Genomic DNA, 7,822 nt, shown 5'->3' with positions numbered 1-7,822 from the left:
GTATTCCTGGGAGGAGCAGCTTGTCGATATGATAACGCTGCCCGACCAGCCGATCGGCTGCATGAAGGTAGGTCGCATCGCCTCTAAACTTGCCGAACTCTGGTTGCGCGGGCATCGCCGTCTGCCATTTGACACGGAAGGTCGGCGGCTCGGGGAAACGCATATAGAAAAAGTGCTCCTTCCAATGTTTGTTGGAGCTCGGCATGTTATCAAAAAGAACGAAACCTATCCTAGATTGAAAAACAAAAGTTCCCCACTCGGACTGCTTGGGGTAGTAGAAGTAATGGAAAACTTTGGGGTCGAGGGGAATGCCGTTCAGTTTGAATAGAATTATCACCTCGCTCAGCAGCCTTACGGAATTTGGAACTAGCTGGTCGAGCGGGATGCGGAAGTAGTTGCAGACTTGCAAGAAAAACTTATGGGGTGGAAAGCGTAGCCCGGCCAAAAATTGGTCTCGGAAGAAAAGAACGGTGCCGGGCGGCGGTTCATGAGGCCGATCGGCCGGTGTGGCTAATACTATGTGATGATCGGAAGGAATGTCATAGGTCCGAGCGAGACGCAACGCGTCCTCCTCGTCAAAACGGCTCTCCATGGTCGTGTACCATAGACCAGGAGCGCCGCCGGTCGACTGTGAGGTGCTAGTCATGGCCAAAAGACAAGAATGCGGAACCAAGAAGGAAGGCTCGAGCAGGGAATGAAAGGAAACCGACTGAATGAAACGATTAATAGAAAGAAGAAAACGTAGGGAGTGAGGAAAAGGGTCTTACGAGCAAAAGGGATGATCGACTGGGGCCTGGGGGTTGCCGAAGAATGGAGGAGCAAGGTCGCCGGAGAAGAAAAAGAGCAGAGGGGCGCCGGAGGAGGATGAAGAGAAAAATGCGGCGAAAAAGGAGTCGTGGGCTTTATATTGCCGCCCGGGAGCAGCCTCCACCGTCCGATCCAGGTCGTGAAGAACGAGGCCATCATCCAGCCGTTCATTTCAAACGGCGACCGTCCCATCAGAAGTGACGCCACCGCCATGCGCTGACAAAAGCATGATCGCCACGTGTCAGCCGAATATAGGTCGCATTTAATGATCGCCCCTTACCGTGCGCAGCCCACGTGATGGGCAGTAGGGGAGAAGATGGGGCATGGATTCCAAGGGAACGCTAGGCATGGGCAAAGTACCGCCGAACGGATGGGCATCCCTAAGTCCGGCCGAGCGGATTAATGTATCGGTCGTTACTGTCAGATTGGCAGTCCAGTCAGTCGGACTTCGCCTCCTTCGACTAGACTTGATGGGGAGGCAAGTGATCCTGCGGTTAGAACAGGGGACCCCCATTTTGAGATGCCAATGCCACGCGGGAGTCAAAAGGCCAGGTGGTCGACCGGAGAAGGATGAGCCGACCTCCCGGCCGGCCGACCGGTGAACAGCCGATGGCAAAAGTCGCCCCGACAGAAGTCGGGGTTCCGACGCTCAATATAACAGTAGCAAAGAGCCGAGCGGAAGGCCTAAGAGAAGGTGATATACTGCTAAACAGTCCCTACATAGCACCCTACCGAAAATATCCCCAGCATATTGAGGCCAAGGGCTGACCGGACGGACGTGATATGAGCGCCGTCCGACCGGCGCGTAAGTTGAGGGCTGGCCGGATGGACTCCCCGTCCGGCCGGCCTGTGGTAGGTAGAGAAGGACAAGAACATCTTATGACAGCTGTCAAGTCCTATGGCTAGGCCATACTCCAAGTCTGACAACGAGGTGTTCTGTTGTCCCATCGAAGACATGTGTGGACTGCAGCAGTATGGCGTCAGGTAAGCTTTCTGACAGACACATACCGAGGTATGGGTTGCGGACACGTAGGCGCCTCGGAGGACGTGCAGGAGCTCTTTCACCTCTCTATATAAAGGGCCTCACATTTCGCCGGAGGTACGCGTTCAACACCTTTGGAGCCACTTTTTTCATTACTTGCTTGCCTGACTGGAGCGTCGGAGGGTCGTCGCCGGGAACCCCTTCCCGGCCCGACTTCTGTGCAGGTTCGCCGGAGTTTCGTACGACCAACCGGAGATCTACATCAGCGACTCGGAGAGCGCCACGTGCCCAGCGTCCGTTGATTCAGCATTCGGACAGGATCAATGACATTAACTGTACATCTTTATATCTCTTGGGACTCGGAGAAGGATCGAAAGGTAAACCCAACTCTATGACCCATAAAGATCGAGACATGAGGGATATGCTCACGAAACTAATCCAAAACCTCACGAGAGCACCATTGGCTGAACCATCTTTTATAGAGTTGATATTATGGAGACAATGGTAAGAGTATAAATAGAGATTTTAAGTATAAATGCTTATGAAAAACAAGATCAGTGGAATAAAATGGCAAAGAAATCTAAAATGAGTGGACATACTTGCCATTTTCTCTCCAACAGCTTGAGTACTAGGTTCCCCATTTTTTTTTGTGACCTTCAATCCAAACTTGTGATCTCGTAATTTTTGTATCTACTGGACTTCTCTTTTCCTTAAATATAGAAATATATACAAAATCATTACAACATATTCAAAAGATACATATATCAATACTTATTACTTAAATTATAAAAAATTAAAAATAATTACCATAATGTGAGTTAAACGGGCATAACCTCTCCGGCTCATTGTGTGAATGTGGACTTGTTTTTCCCTCATTGCTCTAAAACTTGCACTCTTTTCCTAAGATTAGTTAAAATCACATAATCAAACTCTCCAACATATTAAAACTTAGTAGTCTCTTACCCAACCATAACAAGAAAATAAACACTTACTTGAAAGGTAGATGATAATGTCCTCTGTACAAACAAGTCCCACTGATTCTGGTCCATAAATTTAAGCTTCAACAAACTGAGATCTCGTGAAGCCACTTAACTTGTATTGGCTTCTTGTACAAGTATTTGCAATTTGGATTTTCTATCACGCCACAATTTAGCTAACTTTTGACAAATTGATTTCTTTTCCCAATCCTCAACTTTATAAGTTAGCTGTACATTAAATAACACAAAAATATGTCTTCATTTTGTTATAAAAATTGAAATGAAAAATTAAGTAACTAAATCTAGTACCTGAAGACAACTCCACATCCTATCCTTCACTTCTTCATCAATATCATTCCATCCATCTAATGTATATGGCACAAATTCCTTTATCATGCAACCTAGGAAAGAAGCATACTTCACTGAATTATCTCCAATCGGCTGTCCAAACTCATTACGCTCTAGCTCTTTGCACTTGTCTTGGCCACTAACCATTTTCAACTTTGACGCACCCCATCCTTTTTTCTTATCAATTTTCTCATCACCAATTGGTTCTTTACCATGCAAATCTTGTGATGAATTGTTAGAGTCCATTGTCGATAACCTATTAGTTATATTTTCCTATAAAATAGGAAAAAAGAGATATTTAAATGTATTTAGTAAAATAAATCAAAGATTTAAAATAAAATACAATATTACCTGAATTTTCAGCTACAGATCCTTTGCTACGTTTTTTTTTACCATTTTATTTGTCTTTTGAAAGCTATGTAATGACCTGTTCAAACATGTAATATGACATGATGCATTGCTGAAAATAAATAAGCAGAAAAATATATTGAAACATTAAATAAAGAGTTATGCAAGTATTGATAAGAACATGTATAAATCAAAATAAATAACTATAAAATATATAGTTGAAAATTTCCATTATGTCTCAATCACATCAATTCCCTCACACATTCCTTGAGTACGGTTCTTTCTCAGTAATGTTAATCTCAAGTAGGGACACATCAAGAGGTGTTGATGACGTATAAGCATCTTCTTCAAGCACATCCATGTTATGAATACCTCGAGGCGGTGCTTTTAGCAACACATACCAATTTGATTCATCATTATCCCTAGAATAGAATACTTGCTTTGCTTGTGATGCTAAAATGAAAGGATCACTTTCAAAAGTTTTTAATCCTTGGTGTAAGTTGACCAGTGTAAAACCATCTTCAATTTTGATATCAGTTCCAGGATTGGCCCAATCACATTTAAAAATAGGCGCTTTAAAAGAATAGTAATCTAGCAAAATAATATCTCGTATAACCCCATAGTATGATAATCTTCCTATTGTATGTGAATTGTCATTAGCATTAGATTGACAAACAGTATCAGCTTCAATTGAAACACCACTATCTTGTGTCGACCTTCCAACATCAATTCTGTGGAACCGATGTCCATTTACAATATATACCATATAAGATGTAACATGCTTTCTTGGACCGTGTGCTAGCCATTGAATTCGGTTTGAAGAGTTAACAGAAACCTGTTTTGATAACCATTCAGCAAATGTTTTCATATGTTTCTTTTGTAACAATGTTTCATTACTTGAGAAATGACGATTTGCTTGTTTAAGCTCATCAATGTGCATCCTATTTAAAATCATTGAAGGGAGATGTTAGAATACATAAGATATATAATAGATCAAGACTAACAATATGAAATTAACTACACTCACTTTAAGTATGGTCCACCTAAGATCTTAAGGAGCTCATTGAAACTATTGTCTGTGTGACCATTAGTAGACTTGTAATTGTATAGTGTGACGACTATCGACAACTTTGTATAAGCTGTACAACCAGGAAAGAGAGGTGTTTCTGCGTCTTCTAATAAATCATCAAACTCATAATCTTTTGCCTCAGACTTATAGTGTGTCCAACCTTTTCTTCCGGCATAAAAACATCCTTAAATAAGTGATATGCCTCTCTACATTCATCCTCTTTCTAAACTCCTCCTGAACTACCTTCACCTTGAGATTGTGAGTTATAAGTTTTACCATGGAAGACCCAAGAAGGATCAAACCCCTTAATAATTAAGTGGTCGTACACTTGGTCAAATTTTATATATTTTTTATTTTTACAACGCTTGTAAGGACATAAGATTACTTCACGTGTTTTTACATAGTTCCTAGCTTGTGTAATAAATTTTTGTACCCCTTCTTCATATTCAGGTACAAGGCTTGAAGGCAGATGCATCCATTCCTTATTCATTTCATGAATAAACCTTTTCATTTATATGAAATAATTATGAGATTTTATCAAAATATATTTGTATAAGAAAATACCACATAATAAATAAAAAAACTTAAATATAAAAAATTGATTCCTACATCATTATATTTTAAACAAATAAATATTCCTAGCCATGTCAAAGTATTATTCACATACTTGAAAGAATGATAATTTTTCTTTTTAGTTTAATATATTTAATCATTATTTTTGCGTCCATTCATTCTTGTTACCCGTATCAATCATTGTCTCAATTGATATACTAGTGTCAAAAGATCAAACAAAATATATCAATGCCAAAAACTAAATAATGTGCATTTCATGTAGAGCAAGGGTGACATAACTAATAGAATTGTATTAACACACAAGATCAGTACTCAATTTTAATTCTAAGCTAATCAACGTGCATTTCAGTCTATTCTATGCATGTAACACACAAGATGTAGAGCAAAGGTGACAACAAATCGAAGCATTAAGCAATCAAAACTATAAAAATCTTTTACTTAGATCGCTCACAAAAAGAGGATGTGAAATTGTAATTATTAATCCAACTCCTCCACCACACTATAGAATTGATCATCTCTAACTGATTCTGCTAAATCAGAGCATTTAAAAATCTTTGATCCATTTCTAAAATGAGCATTTAAGCGTACAACAATCAAAGTCGAACAAAGTTCACAAAAAGTGAAAGCATCAAACATTGTCGCCCAAATAAGTTTAGGGACTTAGAGATTAGAGTTACCTTTGGCTTTGAGCTTTTGGCTTGATGCAGAGTGTGGAGTGGTTAGTCGAGGGCTTGCTTACTCTTGCTGTGGTCCTACGATGCGGAGTGATGGAAGCATAGTTTGCAAACGCGATCCGGATCGTAGGATCGTATTATCCTACGATCCTAAGACCCAAAATCGATCCAGGATCGTGCAGAATCGAGTTTTACAGTAGGATCGCAGCAGGATCGGTAGGATCGGTAGGATCGGAACAAGATCGGTAGGATCGTAACAGGATCGGAGCAGAATCGGAGCAGGATCGGTGGAAGCTTTGAGAGGTCATAACTTTTGACTCGGATTGAACCACGGGGCCTATAATATATCAAATCAAAGCTCGTTCAGAGATCTTTAATAAATTTCAAAGTTTATCCTTAACCACCCTATTTCAAACCCAAAAAATATTATTTAAATCCTTTTCGGATGCCTAGAAGATTTTATTTTTTATTATTATATTTTTTTCATCTTGTTAGGGTTTTAAATTATTTAAACATATATTTAATTATTTTTTAGTTAGTTTTTTATCAATAATATTCTGTCATTTTCCCCCAAAATGATGAATTTTTGGATGTCTATTGTCTAGTATTGTGTGACATCAACCAATCTTTAGAAGATTATTTTCGACGTTCATATTTGAATCAAAGGATCCAATAACTTTTGTTATGTACGTTAGGTGCTTTATTGACCTTTAAATTGGATCATCTTATAAACCAAGGAAATATTTTTGACGTTGAATGTGTTATTATTATTGTGTTAATAGAAATTTTATATTCTTTCATTTTATGATATGAAAATATAAATATTATTACTATGTGAGAATAGTAGTTAAATTACTAGTTAATTTAAATTTGTACATGTAATTATGTAATCTAAGGTGTTGAGTGTAAATGATTGCACATATATGCAAAATTAGTTATCTATTTATATGTAAATGAGTTTTTAAAGTATTTTTCTAATTATTAATCATGTATGATAAGATTTTAAGGGTTTTTGGTAGGATCGTACGATTCTACGATCCAATCCTGACCGATCCGATCCTGACCCTAAATCGATTCTACGTAGGATCGCGATTCTACAAACTATGGAAGGAAGTATTGCGCGAAACGACGACGAGTGCGGAGAGACAGAGTGGAGTCGTGCGGCCGGCGATGGTCAATGCAGAGAGGCAGAGAGGAGTCGACTTCGACTTGTTTTTTTAACCTAATACAATTCGTGCGTTCTTTTGATTTTAATGGTATTTTTTATTTAGTTATTACATTTTTGTTTTACTTTAATTTTTCTTTACTTATTTTTTAACCAACGATTACTTACATTTTTAATCAATGTGTTTTTTTATTTAATTTTTTTTAAAGATATCTTTATTTTATTATTATTGCATTTTTTTACTTTAATTTTTCTTTACTTATTTTTTAACCAACGATTACTTACATTTTCTTGTTTTTTTTTTGTTTTTTTTTAAAGATAACTTTATTTTATTATTGCCTTTTCTTATTTTTTTTAAACTAATCACACATGCTGTTGATAATAAATAAAAGTATTCACAGGTGCCTATTTTTTCACGCTGTTATTGTTATTAAATATTTATAGTATTAACGGCATACTTTTAATGTACGTCTTCTTCAAGTTTATACTATTAACAGCGCGCATCAACATGCACGTCGTTAATAATACTATTAACGACGTGCTTTTAATGTGCGCTGTTAATAGCAAACTGCGAAAAGCTATATATTTTTGTTGTAGTGGATTGCTCACGAAACTAATCCAAAACCTCACGAGAGCACCATTGGCTATCATAGAGAGCCTACTGAGTTTATCCCAATTTGGCATTATGAAGTAGGGGATAACACCTAGAGGACCATGGGACATCGTGATAGCTGCCTCCCTGAGAAAGCAATTACTGTAGTAAGGCTACCTTGAAAGTAAGTGTCATGTTTGGATAAGCATGCCTATATAATTATAAAAGTTTATACCGGTTATCTCAAGATAGACCACCCACATGCGTATAAATATTAAAGAGAGTGA

At 38.3% G+C, this 7,822-nt stretch overlaps 1 long non-coding RNA gene across 1 annotated transcript; it reads right to left on the bottom strand.

Annotated features, from left to right (window-relative positions):
• Positions 1-2,391: 2,391 nt before the first annotated feature.
• LOC122049335 lies at positions 2,392-3,375 on the bottom strand. Its single transcript, XR_006130931.1, has 4 exons — positions 3,076-3,375; positions 2,782-2,994; positions 2,597-2,689; positions 2,392-2,498 (listed from the first exon to the last, which is right to left on the bottom strand). It is a non-coding gene; the product is annotated as an uncharacterized LOC122049335 (long non-coding RNA).
• Between the last annotated feature and the right edge of the window lie 4,447 nt (positions 3,376-7,822).

This window comes from Zingiber officinale, chromosome 2B (assembly GCF_018446385.1).
Source record: "Zingiber officinale cultivar Zhangliang chromosome 2B, Zo_v1.1, whole genome shotgun sequence".
Lineage (NCBI taxonomy): Eukaryota > Viridiplantae > Streptophyta > Magnoliopsida > Zingiberales > Zingiberaceae > Zingiber > Zingiber officinale.
This window is presented reverse-complemented; position numbering and strand designations above follow the sequence as displayed.